Source organism: Mesoplodon bidens (assembly GCF_964165515.1).
Source record: "Mesoplodon bidens genome assembly, contig: HAP1_SCAFFOLD_210, whole genome shotgun sequence".
NCBI lineage: Eukaryota > Metazoa > Chordata > Mammalia > Artiodactyla > Ziphiidae > Mesoplodon > Mesoplodon bidens.
This window is the reverse complement of record NW_027671695.1, coordinates 860888-887823: the sequence shown is the minus strand read 5'-3', so window position 1 is coordinate 887823 and position 26936 is coordinate 860888. Positions and strand designations below refer to the sequence as shown.

General features: G+C 35.7%; 1 pseudogene across 1 annotated transcript in view; it reads left to right on the top strand.

Moving 5' to 3' along the window:
* The window catches only part of LOC308611150 (ubiquitin-like modifier-activating enzyme 1), a 42878-nt pseudogene that overhangs the window by 8486 nt on the left and 7456 nt on the right, over positions 1–26936 (top strand). Inside the window, exons 2-10 of the transcript in view lie at positions 17670–17835; positions 22442–22539; positions 22627–22773; positions 22897–23072; positions 23192–23296; positions 23387–23467; positions 23798–23953; positions 26380–26546; positions 26669–26865. The product of the transcript in view is annotated as a ubiquitin-like modifier-activating enzyme 1 (transcript). The remainder of the gene's footprint in view (positions 1–17669; positions 17836–22441; positions 22540–22626; positions 22774–22896; positions 23073–23191; positions 23297–23386; positions 23468–23797; positions 23954–26379; positions 26547–26668; positions 26866–26936) is intronic.

Sequence of the window (26936 nt, the reverse complement as noted above, 5' to 3'; positions counted from 1 at the left end):
AAGTCCTGCACTTGTTTGGAAACTGTTTGGACTATCAATTTCTATTACCTCACCTTCAGCTTATGTGTGTCCTTAATGATAAAATGGTTCTTTTAAACAGCATATTGTTTTTTTTATCATTTATATGGCAATATAATTGTTTTACACTGTTGTGTTAGTTTCTGCTGTATAGTAAAGTGAATCAGCTATAGGTATATTCCCATATACACTCCCTCTTGCATCTCCCTCCCACCCTGCCTATCCCACCAAGCTAGGTGGTCACAAAGCACTCAACGTATCTCCCTGTGCTATGCAGCTGCTTTCCACTAGCTATCTATTTTACATTTCGTAGTGTATATATGTACAGACGACTCTCTAACTTCATGCCAGCTTACCCTTTCCACTCACTATATTCTCAAGTCAATTCTCTATATCAACATCTTTATTGCTGTCCTACGCCTACATTCATCAGAATGTTTTTTTAATTCCCTATATATATATATTAGCAAAAAGTTTGTCTTTTTTTTCTTTCTTACTCATTTCACACAGTATGACAGACTCTAAGTCTATCCACCTAACTGCAAATAGCTCAATTTTTATTTCTATTTATGGCTCAGTGATATTCCATTGTATATATATGACACACCTTCTTTATCCATTCTTCTGTCAATTGATACTTAGGTGTTTACCTGTCCTGGCTATTGTAATTACACCTGTAATGAACTTTGTGGTCCATGACCCTTTTGGAATTATGCTTTTCTCAGGGTATATACAAAGAAGCGGGATTGTGGGGTCATATATTAGTTCAAGTTTTAGGTTGTTAATGACCTCCATATTGTTCACCATAGTGGCTGTAACAATTTACATTCCCACTAACAGTGCCAGAGGGTACTGTTTTCCATACACCACTCCAGAATTTAGAGTTTGTAGAATTTTGAAGTTGATGGCTATTCTGACTAGTGTGAGGTGACACCTCATTGTAGTTTGATTTATATTTCTTTAATGATTCATGATATTGAGCAACCTTCTATGTGTTTTATTGCAATCTGTGTATCATCTTTGGAGAAATGTCTATTTAGGTCTTCTGCCCACTTTTGGATTGTTGTTTGTATTTTTTGGTTTAGAGCTGCATGAGCTGCTGGTAAATTTTGAAGATTAATCGTTTGTCAGTTGCTTCATTTGCAAATATTTTCTGATTCTGAGGGTTGTCATTTGGTCTTGTTTGTGGTTCCCTTTGTTGTGAAAAATGTTTTAAGTTTCATTAGTTCCCATTTGTTTAATTTTGTTTTTATTTCCATTTATTTAGGAAGTGGGTCAAAAAGAATCTTGCCGTGATTTATGTCATAGAGTGTTCTGCCTATGTGTTCCTCTAAGTGTATGATAGTGTGGAAACTTACTTTTAGGACTTTAATCCATTTGTGTTTATTTTTGTGTATGGTGTTAGGGAGTGTTCTGATTTCATTTTTGTACATGTAGCTGTTCAGTTTTCCCAGCACAACTTGTTGAATAGGATGTCTTATCTCCATTGTATATTCTTGCCACCTTTATCAAAAAGTAGGGGACCATATGTGCATGGGTTTACCTCTGGGCTTTCTATCCTGTTCCATTGATCTATATTTCGGTTTTTGTGCCAGTATCATACTATCTTGATTATTGTAGATTTGTAGTATAGTCTGAAGTCCTGGAGCCTGATTCATCCAGCTGCGTTTTTCTTTCTCAAGAGATCTTTTGGTATTCAGTGTCTTTTTTTGTTTCCATACACACTGTGTAATTTTTTCTCCTAGTTCCCTGGAATATGCCATTGGTAATTTGATAATGATTGCATTGACTCTGTAGATTGTGTTAGGTCATATAGTTATTTTCACTATGTTGATTCCTACAACCCAAGAACATAATATATCTCTCCATCTCTTTGTATCCTCTTTCATTTCTTTCATCAGCGTCTTATAGGTTTCTGCATACAGGTATTCTGTCTACCTTGGTATATTCATTCCTATTCTATTTGTTGCAATGGTAAATGAGAGTGTTTCCTTAATTTCTCTTTCAGATTTTTCATCATTAGCCTATAGGAATCCCAGAGATTTCTGTGCATTAAAGTTGTATCCTGCTACTTTCCCAAAATCATTGATTAGCGCTAGGCATTTTCTGGTAACATCTTTAGGATTCTCTCTGTGTAGTATCAGGTCATCTGCAAAGAGTGACAACTTTAATTCTTCTTTTCCAATTTGGATTCCTTTTATTTCCTTGTCTTCTCGGATTGCTGTGGCTGAGACATCCAAAACTATGTTGAATAAGAGTTGAGAGGGTGGGCAACCTTGCCTTGTTCCTGATCTTAGTGAAAATACTTTCAGTTGTTCACCATTGAGGACGATGTTTGCTGTGGGTTTGTCATATAAGGCCTTTATTATGTTCTGGAATCTTCCCTCTATGCCTACTATGTGGAGGGTTTTTATCATAAACTGGTGTTGATTTTTTTCGAAAGCTTTCTCTGCATCTATTGAGATGATCATATGTGTTTTCTACTTCAATTTGTTAATATGGTGTATGACATTGGTTGCTTTGCATATATTGGAGAATCCTTGTATTCCTGGAATAAATCCCACTTGATCATGGTGTATTTTCCTTTTAATGTGCTGTTGGATTCTGTTTGCTACTATTTTGTTGAGGATTTTTGTATCTATATTCATCAGTAATATTGGCCTGCAGTTTTATTTATTCATTTATTTTTTTGATATTTTGTCTGCTTTTGGTATTAGTGATGGTGTCTCCATAGAATTCGTTTTGGATTTTTCCTCCCTCTGCTACATTTTGGAAGAGTTTTAGAAGGACAGGTGTTAAACACTCCAAGCCAGGAAGGACTGGCAGGACATCTTAAGTGATGAAGGAGAAAAACCTGCAACGAAGATATATATATTTTTTAAATATGTGAGATCACACCATGTTTGTTTTTATATGTCTGACTGACTTCTTAAGTGCTTCTTTCTTCGTCGTACTTCTTCTCAAAATCACTTACTATTAGAGATGTTGATTTAACATAGTGCTCTCAAGGTGCAGCCATTTTGTTACAAAAGGCAGCATTTTCCTTCTACTATGCCTGAATATATTTTTATTGTGACACATTTTTTTCCGGCCACACAAAATACTTTTCTGTGCCACATTTTCTTTACCCATCTATTTAGCCTAAGTTTGTTGTTTCCTGTTATGGCATTTGAGAATGATGGTGCAGTGTACATGGGATGCAGGTGTCTTTATGATTTTGTGTGTTTCTTTCCTTTATAAAAATACCCAAAGAGTTTTTTTCTGGATGATTAAGTAGTTCTAATTTTTAGCTTTTTGAGGAATCTTCAAACTGGTTTCTAGAGCGGCTATACCATTCAGCATTCCTAACAAGAATGTAGGAGGGTTCCCTTTTGTCATGCCTGCTATCTTCTCTTCTTTGATAATAGACAATCTAATAGATATGAGGTGATATTCCACTACAGAGGTTTAGCGCTTTCCTAATATATGTTCATCATTAACCACTTATCAGGTATTTCTTTCTAATATTGTATGCTATTCTGTAGATTGCCTCTTAATTCTATTGATTGTTTCCTTTATTATATAGGAATGTTTCAGTTCAATTTCAATTCACTTAACTTTGGTTTTGTTGCCTGCTCTACTGCTGTCATAGCCAAGGAATTATTGCCAAGGCCAATCTTGAGAACTTTGTTCCTTATCTTTTCTCAATGGATTTGAAACTTTTTGGTCTTATCTTTAAAGCAATTTCCCCAACACTTTTGAGATATAATTGACATATAACGTTGGTAGTTTTATGGTACACAGCATGATGATGAGATTTACATCTATGTTGAGAAATAATATGATAATAATGTTAGTTAATACTTCTATCACCTCACATAGTTACCAATTGTGTGTGTGTTCTGTAAGAAAACTGAAGATATGCATTCCCAGTAACTTTTAAACATGCAATAAAGTATTGGTAACTAAGTCACTATCCTTTAATTTAGATCCCAAGAATTTACACATTTTATAACAGGAAATTTGTGCTCTTTGACAATCATCTCCCTGTTTCTCCCCACCTCACACCTATTAAATATGTATAAACTCTCTTTTTGATGAACACACCATTTAGATTTCATAAATAAGTGGGACCACACAGTTTGTCTTAATGTCTGATTGTTTCACTAAGCATAATGCCTGCAAGTTGATTTCATGTGGTCACAAATTGCGGGAATTTCTTTATATGACTGTATAATACCCATTGTGGTAACATACATTTCTTAAGCCTTTTTATCATTGATAAACAGTTAGTGACAATGCCTTGCACATTTTAGATAAATATTTATACAGTGAACATGGGAATGCAAATATCTCTGTAAGTTAACTGATTTCATTTCCTTCAAATATGTGTATTCAGAAATGGAATTGCTAGGTTATATGGTGGTATTATTTTTAGTATTTTGAGGAACATCCGTATCATTTTCCATAGTGGTTGTACTAAGTTACATTCCCACCAAAAGTCTGTAAGTGTTCCCTGTGTTTTACATGCTTGACTACACTTTTCTCTCTTTTCCTTTTCATAAAAACCACCAGGAAATGTGTGAGTTGATACCTCTTGTGGTTTTATTTTGCATTTCTCTTACTATTACAGATATTGAGCCAATATTCATGTGTTGCTTGGTCATTTGTATGTCTCCTATGGCGGGAATATATCTGCTAAGATCTTCAGTCCACGTTTTAATTAGATTTTTCGCTTTTTTTTTAACTGAGAGTGTTTATGTTTCAACATTCTCCTGTAGCTTGCACGCTGTTGGCAAATATTTTCTCCCATTTCACAGGACAATTCCTATGTCTCCTGTTCAGTGCCTCTTCACTGTTCAAGTTTCTTTTAGTGCAGAGGCTTTTAAATTTAATGTTTTCACACATGTTGAATTTTCTTTTTGTTCCTTCTACTTTTGGTATCATATCCAAAAGAATCATTGCTGAGACAAATGTCTTGGAGATTTTTTTTCTGTTTAATTCTAGGGATTTTGTGATTTCTGCTCATGTTGTGTTAATTTTTGAGTCGTCTAAGATGCATGTTCAATTTTATTGTTTTCCATGTGGATATCCAGTTTTTCCAACACCACTCAGTGTAAAGCCTATTTTTACTCCATTATTTATTCTTGTCATCCTTGTCAAATGGTAGTTGACTGGACATGGCTGAGTTTATTTCTGTGCTCTCAGTCCTATTCTATTGGTCTATTGTCTGTTTTTATGCTAGTCTCACACTATTTTGATTTCTGTAACTTTGTATTATGGTTTGAAACCACGAAGTGAGTTTCATCCAGCTTTGTTTATCTTGCTGAAAATTGCTTTGTCTATTTTCAGGGTCCTTTCTTGTTTTGTACAATTTTTAGGACCGTTATTCTATTCTAGGAAAATTGCCATTGAAAAGTTGATTGGGATTCCATTGAAACTATAGACAGCTTGAGGTAGCATGACCATTTTAACAGTATACATTCTTTCAATTTAGAAATATGGGATAGCTTTCTATTTACTTGTTTCTTCTTCAGTTTTTGTGAATATCATATTTTTAGGTGTACACATGTTTTTGTCTTCTTGCTTAAATGTATTCCTAAGATTTTATTGTTTTTGGTGCTGCTGTAAATGGAAGTGTTTTCTTTATTTTTCTGTCAGCTATTTTCTAGTTAGTGTATAGAAATGCAGCTAATTTTGTATTTTTATTTCATATCCAACAACATTACTGAATTCATTTATTAGTTCTAACAGTTTCACGGGGTTTTTGGTGGAGTCTTTAGGATTTCCTGCATACGTAATATGTCATCTTCAAACAGAGACATTTCTAATTCTTCCATTCCACTTTTGATCCCTTTTATTTCTTTTGCTTGCCTAAAGGTTCTGACTAGTGTTTCTAGTATTATGTTGAATAGGGGTGGTGATAGTGGGCATTTTTTATTTGTTCCTGTCTTAGAGGAAAGGTTTTCAGCGTTACACCATGAATATGATGTTAGCTGGGACCTTGATAATATATGACCTTTATTACATTTAAAATGTTTCTTCTCTCCCCAGGTAGTTGAAAGCTTTAATCAAGAAAATTTAGAAAATTCTTTCAAACATATCTTCTGCATGCTATTCGTGTCATAAATTAAATTTATTGATTTAAAAACATTAACTGCCCTTGCATCCCCAGGAATTATCCCACCTTATCATGTTGAACATTTTATTGTGCTATTGAATTAGGTTTGCTAGAATTTTGTTGAGAATTTTTGCATCTATATATAAAAGGATATTAGCCTGTATGTTCTGTGGTTTTCACTTGTTTGTTTGTATGTTTGTTTTGTTTTCTTTTGTTTTGTGTTTCCCTTGTTATTTCCTTATCTGGCTTTGTTATTCAGGAAAATGTTGGTTATGTAAAATGAGTTTGGAAATGGTTCCTCTTTTGTAGTGATTTGGGAGAGTTTGGGAAGGACTGGCAATAAATCTTCATTAAATGTTCAGTAGAATTCACCAGTGAAACTAACTGATCCTGTGCTTCTCTTTGTTGGGAGAGTTTTGAATACTGCTTCAATTTTCTAAGTCATTATTTGTATGATCAAGATATTTTTTGTTTGTTTGGTTTTTGCTTCTTCATGATTGTCTTGCTTCATTTTATATAGGAGTTTTTGGAGATTTATCCATTTGTGTGACCCGGTTTTTTATCATCCTTTATAATGATTTGTGTGCTATGATGTCAGTGGCAATTTCTCCTCTTTCAGTTAAAGTTTTATTTATTAAGCTCTTTTTTGCTCTTTGTTAGTCTAGCTAAAGCTTGTCAATTTTATTATCCTTTCCAAATGCCATCACTTGCATTCATTTTCTCCTAATTATCTGATATTCATTTTATTCATTTCCATTTGAATCTTTCTTACGTTTTCCTTTTATTCCTCGTGCTTAATTTGTTCATTTTTCCTAATCCTTCAGGCATAAGTTTAAGTTGTTTATTTAAATCATTCCTTTCTCTTAATATAAGAATTTATGATTGCTAAAAATAATTCATTCTTTAGACTGATTTTTCTACATTCCCAAAGTATGGGTATATTGTAATTTTTCTATATCTGAAGGTAGTTTCAAGTTTCCCTTTTGAGTTCTTTCCTGACCCATAGATTTTTCCAGTGTGTGCTGTATAATTCTACATATTAGGTTTTTTTTTCACTTTTTCTATTGTTATTGATTTCTAGCTTCATAACATTATGATCAAAAATGTTGCTTAATGTGGTTTTGATCTTCTTAAATTTGTTAACGCTTGCTTTATATTCCACGACAGCATCTATCCTAGGGAATGCTCTATCTGAACTTAAGAATAATGTGGAATCTGATTCTGTTGGATGGAACTTCTATATAATTTTATTGGGTACATTCAGTGTCTTTATCAATATCCTAAGGTATAAAGTGAGAGAATATAGTCCCTTACCATTATTAGTTTTACTGTTGATTTCTCCTATCAGATCTGTTGATGGGTAATTTATATATTTGTTTAATCCTGCAACGTTCAGTACATATATATTTACAATTATTATCATCTCTTGATAAATTGATCTATTATCATTGTATACTGACCTTCTTTATCAATTGTGAACTATTTTGACTGAAAGTCTGTATTACCTGAGATTGGGGGAGCCAGTCCTGCTCTTGTTTGGAAACTGTTTGGACTATCAGTTTCTATTCCCTCACCTTCAGCTTATGTGTGTCCTTAAAGTTAAAATTGCTCTTGTAGACAACATATTGTTTGTTTTTATCATTTATATGGTAATTTAATAGTTTTACAATGTTGTGTTAGTGTCTGCTGTATAACAAAATGAATCAGCTATAGGTATACATATATTCCCATATCCACTCCCTCTTGCATCTCCCTCCAACCCTCCCTATCCCACCAAGCTTGGTGGTCACAAAGCACTGAACGTATCTCCCTGTGCTATGCAGCTGCTTTCCACTAGCTATCTATTTTACATTTCGTAGTGTATATATGTACATACGACTCTCTCACTTCATGCCAGCTTACCCTTTCCACTCCCCATGTTCTCAAGTCGATTCTCTACATCTGCATCTTTTTTCCTGTGCTGTTCCTACCTTCATCAGAACCTTTTTTTTAGATTCCATATATATGTGTTAGCAAAGTGTTTTTCTTTTTCTCTTTCTGACTTCACACAGTATGACAGACTCTAAGTCTATCCACCTAACTGCAAATAGCTCAATTTAATTTCTCTTTATCTCTGAGTAATATTCCATTGTATATATATATGCCACACCTTCTTTATTCATTCATGTGTCGATTGACACTTAGCTTTTTCCCTGTCCTGGCTATTGTAATTACACCTGTAATGAACTGTGTGGTCCATGACTCTTTTTGAATTATGGTTTTCTCAGGGTATATGAACAGTTGTGGGATTGTCGGGTCATATATTAGTTCTAGTTTTAGTTTCTTAATGACCACCATACTGTTCTCTATAGTGACTGTAACAATTTACATTCCCATTAACAGTGCTGGAGGGTTTCCTATTCCCTACACTCTCTCAAGAATGTATAGTATATTGATTTTTTGATGACGGCTCCTCTGACTAGTGTGAGGTGATACCTCATTGTAGATTTGATTTATATTTCTATAATGATTCATGCTCAACATGAAAGGTTGAGCAAACTTTCATGTGTTTTATTGCAATCTGGGTATCATCTTTGGAGAAATGTCTATTTAGGTCTTCTGCCCATTTTTGGATGGTTTGTGTTTTTTGGTTTACAGCTGCATGAGCTGTTGGTAAATTTTGGAGATTAATCCTATTTCAGTTGCTTCATTTGCAAATATTTTCTCCCATTCTGAGGGTTGTCGTTTCGTGTTGTTTATAGTTTCCTTTCCTGTGAAAAATTTTTGTTTCACTATGTCCCATTACTTTAATTTTGTTTTTATTTCCATTTTTCTAGGAAGTGGGTCAAAAAGAATCTTGCTGTTATTTATGTCATAGAGTGTTCTGCCTATGTTTTCCTCTAAGTGTTTGATAGTGTCTGACCTTACATTTAGTCCTTTAATCGATTTGTGTTTATTTTTGTGTATGGCGTTAGGGAGTGTTCTAATTTCATTCTTGTACATGTAGCCATTCAGTTTTCCCAGCACCACTTGTTGAAGAGGATGTCTTATTTCCATTGTATATTCTTCCCACCTTTATCAAAAATAAGGTGACCATATATCTGTGGGTTTACCCCTGGGCTTTCTACCGTGCTCCATTGATCTATATTTCTGTTTTTGTGCCAGTACCATACTGTCTTGATTACTGTAGCTTTTAGTATAGTCTGAAGTCCAGGAGCCCGATTCATCCAGCTCTGTTTTTCTTTCTCAAGATTGTTTTGGCTATTCGGCATGTTTTTTTTTTTTTTTCCATACACACTGTGAATTTTTTTCTTCTAGTTCCCTCGAAAATGCCATTGGTATTTTGATAGGGATTGCATTGACTCTGTAGATTGCGTTATGTCATACAGTCATTTTCACTATGTTGATTCTTCAAACCCAAGAACATGGTATATATCTCCATCTCTTTGTATCCTCCTTCATTTCTTTCATCAGCATCTTATAGGTTTCTGCATACAGGTCTTTTGTCTACCTGGGTATGTTTCTTTCTATTCTATTTGTTGCAATGGTAAATGAGAGTGTTTCCTTAATTTCTCTTTCAGATTTTCCATCATTAACCTATTGGAATCCCAGAGATTTCTGTGCATTAATTTTGTATTGTGCTACTTTACCAAATTTATCGGTTAGCTCTATTCATCTTCTGGTAGCATCCTTAGGATACTCTATGTGTAGTATCAAGTCATCTGCAAAGAGTGACAGCTTTACTTCTTCTTTTCTGATTTGGATTCCTTTTATTTCCTTTTCTTCTCTGATTGCTGTGTCTGAAACGCCCAAATCTATGTGGAGAAAGAGCTGTGAGGGTGGACAACCTTGTCTTGTTCCTGATCTTAATGAAAATACTTTCGGTTTTTCACCATTGAGGATGATGTTTGCTGTGGGTTTGTCATATATGGCCTTTATTATGTTGAGGAAACTCCCCTCTATGCTTACTATGTGGAGGGTTTTTATCATATATTGGGTTTGAATTTTTTCGAAAGTTTCCCTGCATCCATTGAGATGATCATATTGTTTTTCTCCTTCAATTGGTTAATATGAAGTATCACGTTGATTGATTTGCATATATTGAAGAATCCTTGTATTCTTGGAATAAACTCCACTTGATCATGGTGTATTATCCTTTTAATGTGCTGTTGGCTTCTGTTTGCTACCATTTTGTTGAGGATTTTTGCATCTATATTCATCAGTGATATTGGCCTGTAGTTTTCCTTTTTTTATTATATCTTTGCCTGGTTTTGGTATCAGGGTGATTGTGGCGCCATAGAATTAGTTTTGGAGTGTTCCTCCCTCTGCTATATTTTGGAAGAGATTGTGAAGGACAGTTGTTAAATTCTCCAAGCCAGAAGGGACTGGCAGGATATATTTAAAGTGATGAAGGAGAAAAACCTGCAACGAAGATTAATTTTTTTTCCTATAAGTGAGATTACACCATTTTTGTTTTTATTTGTCTGATTTACTTCTTAAGTACTTCTTACTTCTTCTTTCATCATACTTCTTCTCAACATCTCTTACTATTAGAGATGTTGACTTAACATAGTGCCCTTAAGGTGCACCCACTTTGTTACACAGGCACCATTTTATTTCTAGTATGCCTGAATATATTTTTAATGTGCCACTTTTATTTCCTGCCACACAAAATAACTTGCTGGGGCACCTTTCCTTTATCCATCTATTCAGGCTAAGTGTGTAGTTATCCTGGTATGGCATTTGAGAATGATGGTGCAGTGTACATGGTATTCAGGTGTTTTTTAGAGTCGGCATTTTTCCTTCCATTTTATAAATAACCAAAGATTTTGTTCTGGATGATTTGGTAGTTCTAATTTTTGGTTTTATGAGGAACCTCCAAACTCTTTTTTAGAGTGGCTACACCAAACAGCATTCCCAACAAGAGTGTAAGGTGGTTCCCTTTTGTCATGCCTGCTGTCTTCTCTTTTTTGATAATAGCCAATCTAACAGATATGAGGTGATATCCCACTACTGAGGTTTTGCACTTTCCTTATGTATGTTGGATATTAGCCACTTCTAAGGTACGTGTGTGTAAATATTTTATACTATTCTATAGATTGCCTGTTAATTCTGTTGATTGTTTCCTTTATTATGTAGGAATGTTTCAGGTCAATTTCACTTCACTTAAATCTTGATTTTGTTGCCTTCTCTCCTGCTGTCATTGTCAAGAAATTATTGCCAAGGCCAATCTTGAGAAGTTTGTTCCTTATCTTTACTCAAAGGCTTTGAAACATTTAGGTCCTATCTTTAATACATTTTCCCCAACATTATTGAGATATAATTGACATATAACCTTGGTAATTATAAGGTACACAGCATGATGATTAGACTTACATCTATGTTGTGAAATAATGTGATAATAATGTTAGTTAATACTTCTATCACCTCACATAGTTACCATTTTTTTGTGTGTGCTGTAAGAACATTTAAGATCTACTTTCCTAGTAACCTTGAAATATGCAATAAACTGTTGGTAACTAAGTCACTATTCTGTAACTTAGATCCCAAGAATCTACATATTTTATACCAGGACATTTGTACTCTTTGACTCTCATCTCCTTATTTTTCCCAAACCCACACCTATTAAATACATATCAACTCTCTGTTTTGATGACCTCTGCTGTTTAGATTTAATAAATAAGTGGGACCACACAGTTTGTCTTTATGTCTCTGATTGTTTCACTAAGCATAATGCCCACAAGTTGATTTCATGTGGTCACAAATTGCAGGATTTTCTTTATATGGCTGTATAATATCCATTGTGGTAATATATACAGTTCTAAATCCGTTTATTCATTGATAAACAGTTAGTGTCTATGCCTTGCATATTTTGGTAAATATTAATACAGTGAACATGGGAGTTCAAATATCTCAGTAAAGTAACTGATTTCATTTCCTTCAAATATGTATATTCAGAAATGGAATTGCTGGGTTATATGGTGGTATTATTTTTAGTACTTTGAGGAACATCCTAATTATTTTATGTAGTGGTTGTACTAAGGTATATTCCCACCAAAAGTCTGTAAGTTTTCCCAGTTTTCTACATGCTTGACTACACTTTTCTGTCTTTTCTTTTTCATAATAACCTCTAGGAAATGTGTGAGTTGACATCCCTTTGTGGTTTTATTTTGCATTTCTCTTACTATTACAGATGTTGAGCAAATGTTCATGTGTCTCTTGGTCATTTGTAGGTCTCCTATGAAGGTAGTATATCTGCTAAGGTGTTCAGCCCACGTTTTAATTAGATTATTCATCTTTTTTTTAATTGAATCCTTTTATGTTTGGACATTAGTCCCGTAGCAGGCATGTTGTTGGCAAATCTTTTCTCCCATTCCATAGGAGAATTCTTATGCCTCCTGTTCAATGCCTCTTCACTCTGTTCAAGTTTCTTTTTGTGCAGAGGCTTTTAAATTTGATGTTGTCACACATGTTGAATTTTCCTTTTGTTCCTTCTACTTTTGGTATCATACCCAAAAGAATCATTGCTGAGGCAAATGCCTTGGAGATTTTTTTTTCTGTTTAATTCTAGGCATGTTGTGATTTCTGTTCATGTTGTGTTAATTTTTGAATCGTCTAAGATGCATGTTCAATTTTATTGTTTTCCATGTGGATATCCCGTTTTTCCAACACCACTCAGTGTAAAGTCTATTTTTACTCCATTGTTTATTCTTGTCGTCCTTGTCAAATGTTAGTTGACTGGACATGGCTGAGTTTATTTCTGGGCTGTCAGTCCTATTCTATTGGTCTATTGTCTTTTTTATGCTAACTTCACACTATTTTGATTACCATAACTTTGTATAATAGTTTGAAACCAGAAAGTGAGTTGCAACCAGCTTTGTTTATCTTGCTGAAAATTGTTTTGGCTATTTTCAGGGTCCTTTGTTGTTTTGTACAATTTTTAGGATTGTTATTCTATTTCTAGGAAAATTGCCATTGAAAATTTATTGGGTTTCAATTGAAACTATAGATGGCTTTAGGTAGCGTGAACATTTGAACAGTATTCATTCTTTCAATTCAGAAACATGGGATAAGTTTCTATTCACTTGTGTCTTCTTCAGTTTTTGTAAATGTCATATTTTTAGGTGTACAGATATTTTTGTCTGCTTGCTTAAATGTAGTCCTAACATTTTATTGTTTTTGGTACTGCCGTAAATGGAAGTGTTTTCTTTATTTTTGTGTCAGCTATTTTCTTGTTAGTGTATACACATGCAACTAATTTGGTATTTTTGTTTCACAGCCAACAACATTACTGAATTTGTTTATTAGTTCTAACAATTTCATGCGGTTTTTGGTGGAGACTTTAGGATTTCCTTCATACAGCATATTTTATCTTCCAACAGAGGCATTTTTACTTCTTCCTTTCCACTTTTGATCCCTTTCTTTTCTTTTTCTTGCCTAATGCTTCTGGCTATGTATTCTAATATTATGTTGAATAGGAGTGGTGATAGTGGGCATTTTTTATTTGTTCCTGTCTGAGAGGAAAAGTTTTCAGCTTTTCACCATGAATATGATGTTAGCTGTGGGCTTGTTAATATATGACCTTTATTACATTTAAAATGTTTCTTCGCTACACAGTTAGTTAAGAGCTTTATTCAAGAAAGTCTAAAAAATACTTTCAAACATTTCTTCCGCATGTTATTCATGTGGTTAATTAAAAGCATTGATTTAAAAATGTTAACTACCCTTACATCCCCAGGAGGTATCCCACCTTATCATGTTGATCCTTTTAGTGTGCTATTGAATTTGGTTTGCTAGAATTTTCTTGAGAATTTTTCGATCAATATGTACAAGTATATTGTCCTGTAAGTTCTGCGTTTTTTTGTTTGTTTTGTTTTGTGATTCCCTTGTTATATCTTTATCTGGCTTTGTTAATCAGATAAATGCTGGTTTTATAAAATGAGTTTGGAAATGTTTCCTCTTTTTTTTTTATTTGGTAGGGTTAGGAAGGCCTGGCAATAAATCTTCATTAAATGTTCAGTAGAATTCACCCATGAAACGATCTGATCCTCGACTTCTCTTTGTTTGGAGAGTTTTGAATACTGAATCAATTTTCTAATTCATCATTTGTATGATCAAGACATACTTTTTTTTTTTTCTTCTTCATGATGGTCTTGCAACATGGTACATTGGAGTTAGTGGAGATTTATGCATTTGTGTGACCCTGTTTTTTAGCTTTCTTTATTATGATTTGTATGCTATGGTGTCAATCACAATTTATCCTCTTTCAATTAAAGATTTCTTTATTAAGTTCTTTTTTCTCTTCATTAGTCTAGCTAAACCTTTGTCAATTTTATTATGCTTTACAAATACCAGCTCTTGGAATCAGTTTTTAAATAATTATATGATTATTGTTTTATTCATTTCCATTTGAAACTTTCATATTTCTTCCTTTTATTCTTGGAAATTAATTTGTTCCTTTTTCCTAGGCCTTCATGTATAAGGATAAGTCGTTTATTTAAGATCATTCTTTTCTCTTAATAAAAGAAGTTATGAATGCTAAAAATTCACTCCTTAGATTGATTATGCTACATCCCTAAAGTTTTGGTATGTTGTCATTTTTGTTTATGTGAAGGTAGTTTCAGATTTCCCCTTTGACTTCTTCCTTGACCCATAGATTTTTCCAGTGTGTGCTGTATAATTTTACATATTAGGAATTTTTCACTTTTTCTCTTGTTACGGATTTCTAGCTTCATAACCTTATGATAAAACAGGATGCTCAGTGTGGTTTTGATCTTCTTAAATTTGTTAAGGCTTGCTTTATGTGCCAAGGCAGTGACTATCAGGGGGAATGTTCCATCAGCACTTAAGAAGCATGTGGATTCTGGTTCTGATGAATGGAAGTTCTCTATAAGTTTATTAGGTACCTTCTGTGTCTTTATTAATTTTCTAAGGTAGAAAGTGGGATAATATAGTTCCTTAGTATTATTATTTTTACTGTTGATTTCTCTTATCAGATCTCTTAATGGTTGATTTAAATATTTGTTTAATCATGCAACATTCAGTACCTATATATTTACAATTATTATAACCTCTTGATAAATTGATCCGTTATTATTTTATACTGACCTTATTTATCACTTCTGAACTACTGTGACTGAAAATCTGTATTAAATGAGATTGGGAGAGCCAGTCCTGCTCTTGTTTGGAAAGTGTTTGGACTATCAGTTTGTATTCCCACACCTTTAGCTTATGTGTGTCCTTAAAGTTAAAATGGCTCTTATAGACAACATATTCCTTTTTTTTAACACCTATATCGGAGTATAATTGCTTTAGAATATTGCATTAGGTTCTGCTTTATAACAAAGTGAATCAGCTATAGGTATACATATACTACCTTATCCACTCCCTATTGCATTTTCCTCACACCATCCCTATCTCACACGGCTAGGTGGTCACAAAGCACTGAACTTATCGCCCTGTGTTATGTAGCTGCTTTCCACTAGCTATCCATTTTACATTTGGTAGTGTATATTCGTCTATATGACTATCTCACTTCGTGCCAGCTTATCCTTGCCCCTGCAAGTGTTATCAAGTCGATTCTCTAAATCTGCATCTTTATTCCTCTCCTGCCCCTACGTTCATCAGAACCTTTTTTTTTTCTGATTTCGTACATAAATCTTAGCAAACAGTTGTTCTTTTTTCTTTCTGATTTACTTCACGAAATATGGCAGACTCTAAGTCCATCCAACTAACCACAAAGAGCTCAAATTCATTTCTATTTATGTCTGAGTAATATTCCATTTTATATATATATATGCCACACATTCTTTATCCATTCTTCTGTCCATGGACACTTAAGTTCCTTCCATGTCCTGGCTATTGTAAATAGACCTGTAATGAACTTTGTGTTCCATGACTCCTTTTGAATTATGGTTTACTCAGGGTATAAGCACAGTAGTGGGATTGCTGGGTCATATGCTATTTCTAGTAGTAGTTTCTTATGACCTCCATACTTTTCTCCGTAGTGACTGTAACAATTTACATTCCAAACAACAGTGCCAGAAGTTTCCCTTTTCTTCACACCCTCTACAGAATTTATTGTTTGTACCGTTTTTGTTGATGGTCATTCTGACTAATGTGAGGTGATACCTCAGTGTAGATTTGATTTACATTTCTTTAATGATTCATGATATTGGGCAACCTTTCATGTGTTTTATGGCAATCTGTATATCATCCTTGGAGAACTGTATAGTTAGATCTTCTGCTCATTTTTGGATTGTTGTTTGTGTTTTTGGTTTGGAGCTGCATGATCTGTTGGTAAAATTTGGAGATTAATCATTTTCAGTTTCTTCATTTGCAAATATGTTCTCCTATTCTCAGGGTTGACTTTTGGTCTTGTTTATGGTTTCCTTTGCTGTGCAAAAGCTTTTAAATTTCACTAGGTCCCATTTGTTTATTTTTGTTTTTACTTCCATTTCTCTAGGAGGTGGGTCAAAAAGAATCTTGCTGTGATTTATGTCATAGAGTGTTCTGCCTAAGTTTTCCTCTAATTGTTTGGTCATGTCTGACTTTACATTTAGGACTTTAATCCATTTGTGTTTATTTTTGTGTATGGTGTTAGTGAGTGTTTTAATTTCATTCTTGGACATGTATCCGTCCAGTTTTCCAAGCACCACTTGTTGAAGAGGATGTCTTATCTCCATTGTATATGCTTGCCTGCTTTGTCAAAAATAAGATGACTATATGTGAGTGGGTTTATCTCTGGGCTTTCTATACTGTTACATTGATGTATATTTCTGTTTTTCTGTCAGTACCATACTGTGTTGAGGATTGTAACTTTGTAGTATAGTCTGAAGTGCAGGAGCCTGATTCATCCAGCTCCGTTTTTCTTTCTCAAATTTGCTTTCGTTATTCGGTGTATTTTTATTTCCATACACATTGTGCAATATTTTCTTCTGATTCCCTGGAAAATGCGATTGCTAGTTTGATAGGCATTGCATTGAATCTGTAGATTGATTTGGGTAATATAGTCATTTGTATAATGTTGATTCTTCCAACCCAAGGACATGGCATATCTCTCCGTCTGTATCATCTTTCATTTCTTTCATCAGCATCTTATAGTGTTCTGCATACAACTCTATTCTCTCCCCGGGTATGTTTTTTCCTATTCTTTTTGTTGCAATGGTAAATAAGAGTGTTTCATGAGTCAAGAGGAGTTCAAGTTGTCTAAAAGCCTACATGTCATTTGTAGAAAGGATCTAAACTTCAGGTATACCCTGAGGTATGTCTTTGCATCTATGGCCCATGGTGCCATTTAGGGCATGTCTATTCTGGAGGGGACCTATACAGGTGGTGTTTAGGGACTGAGGGGAGGGATTTGGATGTCTCTTTGGGGGCATATCATTTTGCGCCAGGGCTTAGGAATATTTGGCAGATGGTCATTGGTGGCCATGTTTCGATAGCACATGGTATTTGCAATGTTCTCCAAAGGGAGGTGGATTTGGGTAAAATTGGAGATTTCTAATCAAGGCAGGATTTGAGGAATATTGTTTAAGTAAGGGTCCTAGTACAAGTGTTGGGATCTTGCCAGAATGACTTTTGTGACCCAAGTTCCATTATAGGGTCCTCCAAGCATTTGGAGATCTGTGTCAATAAGATTCGATTCATCGGAGATCACTTTTCTCGTAAAGATAGTCTTCAAATCAGGCTAAGAAAGGATACTGGAGATAGTCAACTAGGATCTGGAGAGAAACAGGGTACCATTAGGACTTCATTTTCTATAGTTTTACTACCATTCATGAACATATGGCGCCCTTCTTGTCAGGAATGGAGAAAGAACAGTTGTGCTGCTGGGACACAGATATTATCATGCAAAATTACATGCATTGGTTATTCATGAGGGAGACTATAGTCCCAATTTAGAGAGGCTCTATTTAGGACAGTTGTACATCTATCATGAAGAGTATGGCCTTTGCTCATTCATGTACATAAACTATGTATAATTTTCCCTAACGGGTTATAGAGTTGTGAGCCTTGTGTCTAGCGAAGAAGTACATACTTCTGTATATGAGGAAGGGAAAGCCTTCTGGTCCAGTATGTCAGTTACCTGCAAAGTTTCTAAATGAAAAATCCAGCATTGTTCTCTCCCAGCTGTGTGATCACAGGTAATTTTTTTTCAGCATCACTGGTGGTATGAAGGTGATGATAAGAAGAACAGCAAATACTTACATGATCTTTACAGTGTGGTGAATGTAAGTCTTTATCAGGTGTCATAATACACCAGGTAATTTAATAGTATTCCAGCTACTAATGTTAATTAGGTAGTATGAACTGTGTGTCACACTCTTTTTTAAGCCCTTTATTCATATTTAGTCATTTAAACTCTACCAATGGGGAAAGGTACAATCATTATCCTCATTTTATAGATGGCCCAGAGAAGTGAGGTCCCTGTCTTCAGGTCACACAGCTGATAATCATGGAAAGAATTACTGGAAGGGTCCAACACTTCTCTTGTGCCAACTGCGGGCTGGAACACGAAAGGATCATTGTTTCTTCCTCAGAAAGGACAGCTAATGAGTTATGTCAGAAGATGATAGTGTAAGGCCCTCCAAAAATTCTTTACATTACAAACCTACAAAGTTGTCAGACTCAACTTTTTCAGAACTCTGGAAATTGACAAAATTTCACAGGAACTAGGGAAGTATTTACGTGTTTAAAAATGACTGAATCTTGGTAAGATCAGCAAGCTCTAGAGACTTTAAATGGTCACAATCCCATCCTCCTTTTTTCCAGCTTAATAATAGTACATATTGAAAGAGTATGCATTCCTTTTGCATCCGAGTAGCCACCAAAAGGAGAAGAACAAAGTGAGAATTCTTTCAGAACCTCATCTCCAAAGATTTATCATTATCTGATGTGACTGAGATGTTCCTTCGAATTCTGCGTTTGCAAGACTGGCTATATTTGACATAATTTGGACGTCACCCAGTGCGAATGTACTTTAACCTGGGGAGTTGTCAAAATAATTATCGGGGCAGAAAGAAAGTTTTAAGAATTAATGCCAAGAAACATCCCAAATTTGATGCAAAACATCATTATACAGATTCGCCCAGCTAAACAAACTCAAAGCAGGTTAAACTCAAAGAGATCCATAGCAACACATATCATAAACTACTGAAAGCCAAAAACCAAGAGAGAATTGTGAAAGCACTGTGAAGCAACCCATGGCATGTAAGAGATTCTCAATTAAACAAAAAAAAAAAAAAAGACTACTTATCAGACAACATGCAGGGCAGAAAACACTTCGATACATTCATAGTGCTAATAGAAAAAAAAACTGTCAACCAAGAATTTTATATGGAGCAAGACCATCTTTTGAAACTGAGGACAGGATTAGGACAATTCCAGATAAGCACAAAACGGAGAGGATTTATTGCTAACTATCTGCCCTACAAGATGAGATAATTCTTGGAGAGAGTCCAAACTAAAATGAAAGACACTTTGATGATAACTCAAATCCAGAGGAAGAAAGAACATCAGTAAAAGTAATTATATAGGTAAATACAGAGGATAATTTAAACGATTTTTTTGTGTGTATGATTGTAGTCTGAATAATAGTCCCCCAATATGCCCACAGTTTAATCCCCAGGACATGTATGTTATTTTATGCAGAAAACTTTGCATATATGATTATATTAGAGTCTTCAGATGGGAAATTTTCTTGGGTTACCTTGGGTGGATCTAATCAAAATATTTCTTATAAGAGGAATGAAGGAGATGTCGGTGACAGAGGACAAGTTAATGTGATGACAGAAGTAGATAATGAACTGATGTATTTGAAGGTAGTAGAAGGGGTTACTAGCCTAGGAATACTGGCAACCACTAAGCAAAAAAAAAAAAAAAAAAAAGGGCAAGGATATACATTCTCCTAGCAGAGCCTCCAGATGGACCCAATCCTGCCAACATATTGACTTTAGCCCAGTAAAATGGATTTGGGACTTGTAACATGTAGTATTTTAAGAGAAAAATTTGTAATGTTTTAAACAATTGAATTCCTGAAAATGTGTTACAGTAACAATAGTAAACTAATGCAGTTAGTTTTTTCTCTTACCTGATTTAAAACATTACTCCACAGGAAAAAAAAATTAATTGGTGCTGATGTATAAAGTGTATAAAGATGTAATTTATGATAAGAACAACACAAGAAAAAGGATAAACTAGATAAAAGAAAAAATTCATATTTTGAAATTAAGTTGGTATTAATGTGAACTAGGTTGTTAGAAACTGTCAGTTTACCTTATAACAACCTAACTCCAGAGCAACCACTAATAAAATGGCTCTAAAATGTATATAGTAAAAGAAATAACAAATAACCATAAAAGTGGTACACTAGAAGATGTCCAATTAAAAAGCAGATTGTAAGTATGGATTTTTTAAAAACATGACCACGTATATGTTGTTAAAGAGACAAATCTTAGTGTGAAACAAATAGATTTTAAGTAAAATGTTGCAAAGATAAGTCTCATGCCAAGAAAAATCGAAAGAGAGTTATAGTGACTATACTAACAACAGACAAAACAGATTTTACATAAAAAAAATAATGAGACAAAGGACAGTATATATTACTATATTATTATATTAGATTAATAATATATTATTGATAAAAGGGTAAATCTGTTGAAATACACAAGAATTATACACAAATGCTCACCTAACAAAAAAGTTCCAGATACCTGAATCAAAAACTTACAAAATTTGAGAGAGAGATAAATAGGTTCAACAGCATATCCAAATGAATGACAAAAGATATGATCACCAAGGGAAGAGAAGACCTAAACAAAACTATGATATAAACCGAGTGCACTTAACAGACATGTACACAATATTCCTCCCAAGAACAGAAGAATACAATTTCCTTTCACATGAACTAGGAATGTTCTCCAGGATAGACTTCACGTTAGGCCACAAAACAAGTGTCAATAATTTAAATCACACCAAATTGTTCTCTGACCACAAAGGAAAGAATAATGGGCATCAATAATAGGAGGAACATGTGAAAACTTGTAAATATGTGGAAATTAAACAACGCATTCCTAAGTAATAAAAGAGTCAAACAGTGTCCAAGAGATATTAGAAAATACTCTGAAGTGAATGAAAATGTAAACACAACATACCAAAACATGGGATTCGGCAAAAACAGAGCACATATATATATATATATATATATATATATATATATATATATATATATATATTATATATATATAAATATAAATATAAATATAAATATAAATATATATATATAATACATTATATACATTTGTATAATTTTCTCCATGTCTCTTTTGCAGTTTATTAAATATTTATTAAATATGGGTTTATAGTTTTATCAAATTGGGAAAACTTCTGCCCACATGTTTTTTGAAAATATTACTTTCGGAGCTCACTGCCATACCATTATCTCTTTCCAGAACTCCAATTACATGAGTATTAAGGCACTTGACTTGTTTGACTTTCCCCCCACACACACACCTTTTGTATTTTGCATAGTTTCTTCTACTTTGTTAAACTTCCTAATTTTTTCTTGTGTGTTAATTTGTTAATCACATCTGTTATGTAAAATCACAGGTCAAGAACATTAAAACATCTATTATAAATATATTTCACATGTCAAAGAAATTCCCAAGAAAGGGGTGGGCCAAAAGAGTTTTTGAAGAAATAATGGACAAAAATTTTACAAATTTAATGAAAACTAAAGCCACAGATGTTGCTGGTAAGTTTCTGGTAAGTGTTGATGGATGGAAGGTAATTGTGAATGTTAGCGTTTTGGAGTTGCGTTTTGTGTTCCTTTAATATTTTTGAGTCTGCTCTAGAGAACTTATGTAGTTGCCATCTGATCCTTTCAGGCCTTACTTCTTTTTCTCTAGAGTGGCATTTAGACATAGAATACCTGTGTTGTCTGAAGAAATCAGCATTGTGTTTTTGTTTTTGATTTTGTTTTATGATGTACGATACATTATTTTTATTTCTTAATTGAAGTATAGTTGATTTAAAAATTAGTTACTTTTTGCTTTAGAGAAAAGTAACTCTGTTATCTATATATACATTCTTTTTCATATTCTATTCCATGATGGTTTATCTCAGGATACTGAATAGATTTCTGTGTGCTCTACAGTAGGACCCTGTTGTTTACCCATTCTATATATAATAGCTTATATCTGTTAACTCCAAACTCCCACTGTATGGGGGAGGGTGTTAGGTGAGGAAGAAGGTGGGAGGTTTTCATATTCCTGTTTTGATAGTGCTGTTGATCTTGGGAGGGAATGAATTGACAGATAACCCTTCATTCTTTTCATCCCCCAGGTCCCTACACCTTTAGTATCTGTGATACCTCCAATTTCTCTGACTACATCTGTGGAGACATTGTCAGTCAAGTCAAAGTAACTAAGAGGATAAGCTTTGTGACTATGAGCAGGAGGGTGTGTTGTAGACTTCCAGGCATCTCCACGTTTTTTACTTTTTTGGTTCTGATATCTTGTTCCTCACAGAAAACCTTGCCTACTTCACAGGCAGAGCCGGACTTTGTGATAACAAATTTTGTCAAGTATTCTCGCCCTCCTCAGCTACAAATTGGCTTCCAGGTCCTGCACCAGTTCCGTGCTCAGCATGGCCAGCTCTCTCGGCCCCACAATGAGGTAGATGGGTGGGCAAGCCAACCAGGTCCTTGAACCAAAGCTGCTCTATGCCTTTTCATCTATTTAGTTTTTCTCCCTCTCCCTCTCCCCACAGTGGTGTGATTGTTCTTTTACTCCTTCCAGGAGGACGCAACAGAACTGGTGACCCTAGCACAGGCTTGAATTCTCAAGCTCTGCCAGCAGTGTAGCAAAACAGTCTGGATGAAGACCTCATCCAGAAGCCGGCTTATATAGCCCCTGGGGATCTGGCACCCATCAACTCCTTCACTGGTTGTGTGGCTGCCCAGGAGTTTATGAAGGTCAGCGTGAGTGGAGACGGACAGTGCTGGGCCTGGGCCAGGTTCCTTTCCGGCCCTGCTGCTTGCTTTCCAGCTCTGATTAACCAGTGATCACATTCTCTTTCTAACCGACTCCTCAGGGCTGCTCTGGAAAGTTTATGCCTGTTATACAGTAGCTGTACTTTGATGCCATTGAGTGTCTCCCTGTGGAAAAAGAGGCCTTCACAGAGGACACGTGCCTTCCAATATGTGATTTGGGCCCATGGAGAAGACATTATTGTGGATCTTTTTAACGTGGCTTTTCCCTAACCCTCTCTTCCCTTCACATGACTCAGTGCCAGAACCATTATGATGGGCACATGGCTGTATTTGGCTCTGACCTGCAAGAGAAGCTGGGTAAGCAGAGATACTTCTTGGTGAGAGAACCTTGTGGTCAAAAGCTACCTTTAGGTCCCCTAGGCTCTGGCCACCTCTTCTGGAGTCTCCTCGTGGTGTACAAGGGATGGTGTTGGCTTGTACCCTCATCTCATCCCTCTTCCATTTTCTTCACACCAGGTCCTTTATATCCTGGTCTTGTGCCTCTTTCCTTAGAGGACCATGGATTTTTATGGCACTGTGACTTAAATATGCAGTCATAGATCCTCTTACCCTCTCTTGCCATCTGCAGGGGTAGTGAGGAGTGAGGAGTGGTTTTGTTACCCAGTGACCCTAACCATCTTGTGTCTCCCTTCTTGGCCACCTCCCAGGTGGGTGCAGGGGCCGTTGGCTGTGAGCTACTCAAGACCTTTGCCATGACTGGGCTAGGCTGTGGGGAGGGTGTGGCAATCACCATTACAGACATGGACACCATAGTAAAATCCAATCTGAATCGACAGTTTCTGTTCCGACCTTGTGATATCAAGGTGAGTGGAATGGATATGGTATGTGGTTCAGCTTTGTTTTTCACTTTTCTCCTGTCTTTTTCTGGTTATCTGTCTTATTGCCTTTGGACTTTTTTTTTTTTTTGGTATGCGGGCCTCACACTGTTGTGGCCTCTGCCATTGTGGAGCGCAGGCTCTGGACCTTCAGGACCAGCGGCCATGGATCATGGGCACAGACGCTCCATGGAATGTGGGATCTTCCTGGACAAGGGCACGAACCCATGTCCCCGAAACGGCAGGTGGACTCTCAACCACTGTGCCACCAGGGAAGCCCACCTTAGGACTTTTTGTTTGTCTCTTTCCTTCAGTTCTTACCTTATTTCTTTTCTCTACCACTCACTCTTTCTTCCAGGAGATATTTATTGAAAACTTATTACATCTTTCATTTGTGAGTTTAAACCTGTCCCCAGCCATCTTTTTTTTTTCTTTGGTTTTTGGTTACGGCTAATGTGGAACTCTGGAAGCTAGATTATAGAGGGATCTATCTGGGGCGTCTCTGTAAAGTTCAGTGTTATTTTGCCTGGCCAGTGTTTATCTTTCCTTTCATTTTATCATGCAAATACTAGGTACTACTTAAGTAGTTAAAATATATAAGATAGCAAATGAAAGGTTTCTGCTTTTGTCTAGTGAGAAGACATAGTAAATGAGAGATTCTCTAATGCAGTGGAGGTTGGCAGCACTCTTTCCTCAAGTCCAAAAGATCACAACTCTTTTAAGAATACTAAGACATTATGTCCTTTTTATCCTCATTTTATCAGGTGAAAGGGTAATTTTCCACTCTGTTCTAGGAGGCTGTCCATAACCCCAAAACACAGTATTTTCCAAATGACCAGACCAATTCATGATGATACAGAACTGTGCATTAACTAAAGAGCCATTCAAAATACAGAGAAAGACAGTGGGTATTGATGTGGATCAGTATTTCACCTTTCAACTAAACGTTAAAGAAATATTGCTTGTCAAGTTTTCATATATATATTTAAATATCAACAGTCATCTGAAAATGTTATTGATTTTTTTTTTTCTGTGAGGCTGGATATCCCTGACATCTTTCAAGCAAAACATGTAATACATTAAAGTCAGTAAATAATGAAAATTCAGCTATCTTCTAAGACATTATATAAGTAAAATTTGTAAAACTGTAAATACAGATTGACTCCTGTCATTAACGCTTTGTATTGGAGTTTCTTTCATAGTGTTTGTACTATAGAATGGAATTATTCCATATTTATTAATTAATTAATTTATTTATTTTTGGCTGTGTTGGGGCTTCCTTTCTGTGTGAGGTCTTTCTCTAGTTGTGGTAAGCGGGGACCATGCTTCATCACAGTGTGGGGGCCTCTCACTAGTGCAGCCTCTCTTTTTGTGGAGCACAGGCTCCAGACGCGCAGGCTCAGTAGTTGTGGCTCTGGCCTAGTTGCTCCGTTGCATGTGGGATCTTCCGAGACCAGGGCTCAAAACCATTTCCTCTGCATTAGCAGGGAGATTCTAAACCACTGTGCCACCAGGGAAGCCCCTCCAATTTTAAATGGAGTAATAATATTTTAAAATGTTCTCAGATTAAATATCAAACGTAGGAAATCTTGATAGCTGTGCATCAGATAAAAAAGAAACCGCAAACTTTGTTTTAACTTCATTTTGGACAACTGCTAGAGCAAATAATAAATACCATAGCACTGTATGTGGTTAGAACATAACAAGGTGAAACATAAAGTGTAGGGACAAGAATGAAAATCAAGATATAGAACTGGAAGTGCCATGAGAGGGTGGTTTGCAGTGTGGTAAAGGAAATCCTCATTGGAAAGGTGGTATAACCGCAGAGAATTAAAGATGGTATACGAGAACAGGAAGAAATCTCAGGGAAGAGTATGCCAGGTGAAGTTAACAGTGTGAGCAAAACCCTGAGTTTGGAATATGACTGCTATGTTTAAGGAGTAGAGACAGAGATAGATCATGGTAAGAGAGAAGGTTGTCAAAGGAATAGGGACCAGCTCATTTCACCCTTAGTGAAAGTGGGAATCAATAGAGGGCTTTGAGGAGAGGAATGTGATCTGACTTGGTTTCAGAGGATCCTTTTTGGTTTTGTATGTTCAGAGGACTTGGTTTTCTTTGCGTGAATGCACTCCAACTCGTGGTGCTAGTAAAGAAAAACAGTGGATGTTCGGTAGACAAAAGAACAGATACTCAACCCATTGTCTCCTATTGTATCACTGTTTTCCTTTTTTATTCACGCCATTCCTCATTTGTCCCAGCCCAAGCTGTGTGGCATTTGTCATAGACCACAGAGCCTCCTGACCTCAGAGCCTAGGTCTTGTGCATCATTACTTAAATCAGTTTTCAGAACAGCTCTGTAAAGTTTTGTTGGGTGATTATGTGAATGACAGTTCTGTTTCTCCATCACTACCCAGAAATTGAAGTCTGATACAGATGCTGCAGCTGTGAACCAGATAAACGCACACATCCGTGTGATGAGCCATCAGAACTGTGTGGGCCCTCACACAGAGCATGTGAATGATTGATAAATTCCTCCAAAACCTGGATGGTGTGGACAATGCCTCGGACAATGTGGATGCCCGTGAGTTTTGGGGATGGGTGAGGACGAGGCGAGAGTAATGTGTGTGTTTTAGGGAGTGTGTGTCACCGTGTCCTATCCTGATGTTATTTTCCCCACCCTCACCTGCTGCAACTTTCTCACAGGCACGTATATGGACTGCTGCTGTGTGTTGTACCGAAAGCCTCTTCTGGAGTCAGGCACACTGGGTACCAAGGGTAATGTGTAAGGGTTTATCCCCTTCCTGACAGAGTCATACAGCTCCAGCCAGGACCCTCCTGACAAGTCCATCCCCAGGTGCACACTGAAGAACTTCCCGAATGTCATCGAGCACACTTTGCAGGTGATCAGCCTTGCAGGGAGAAAGAGGTGGAACAGATATGTACTGGGACAGTGTCTCAGTTGCCAAACTAT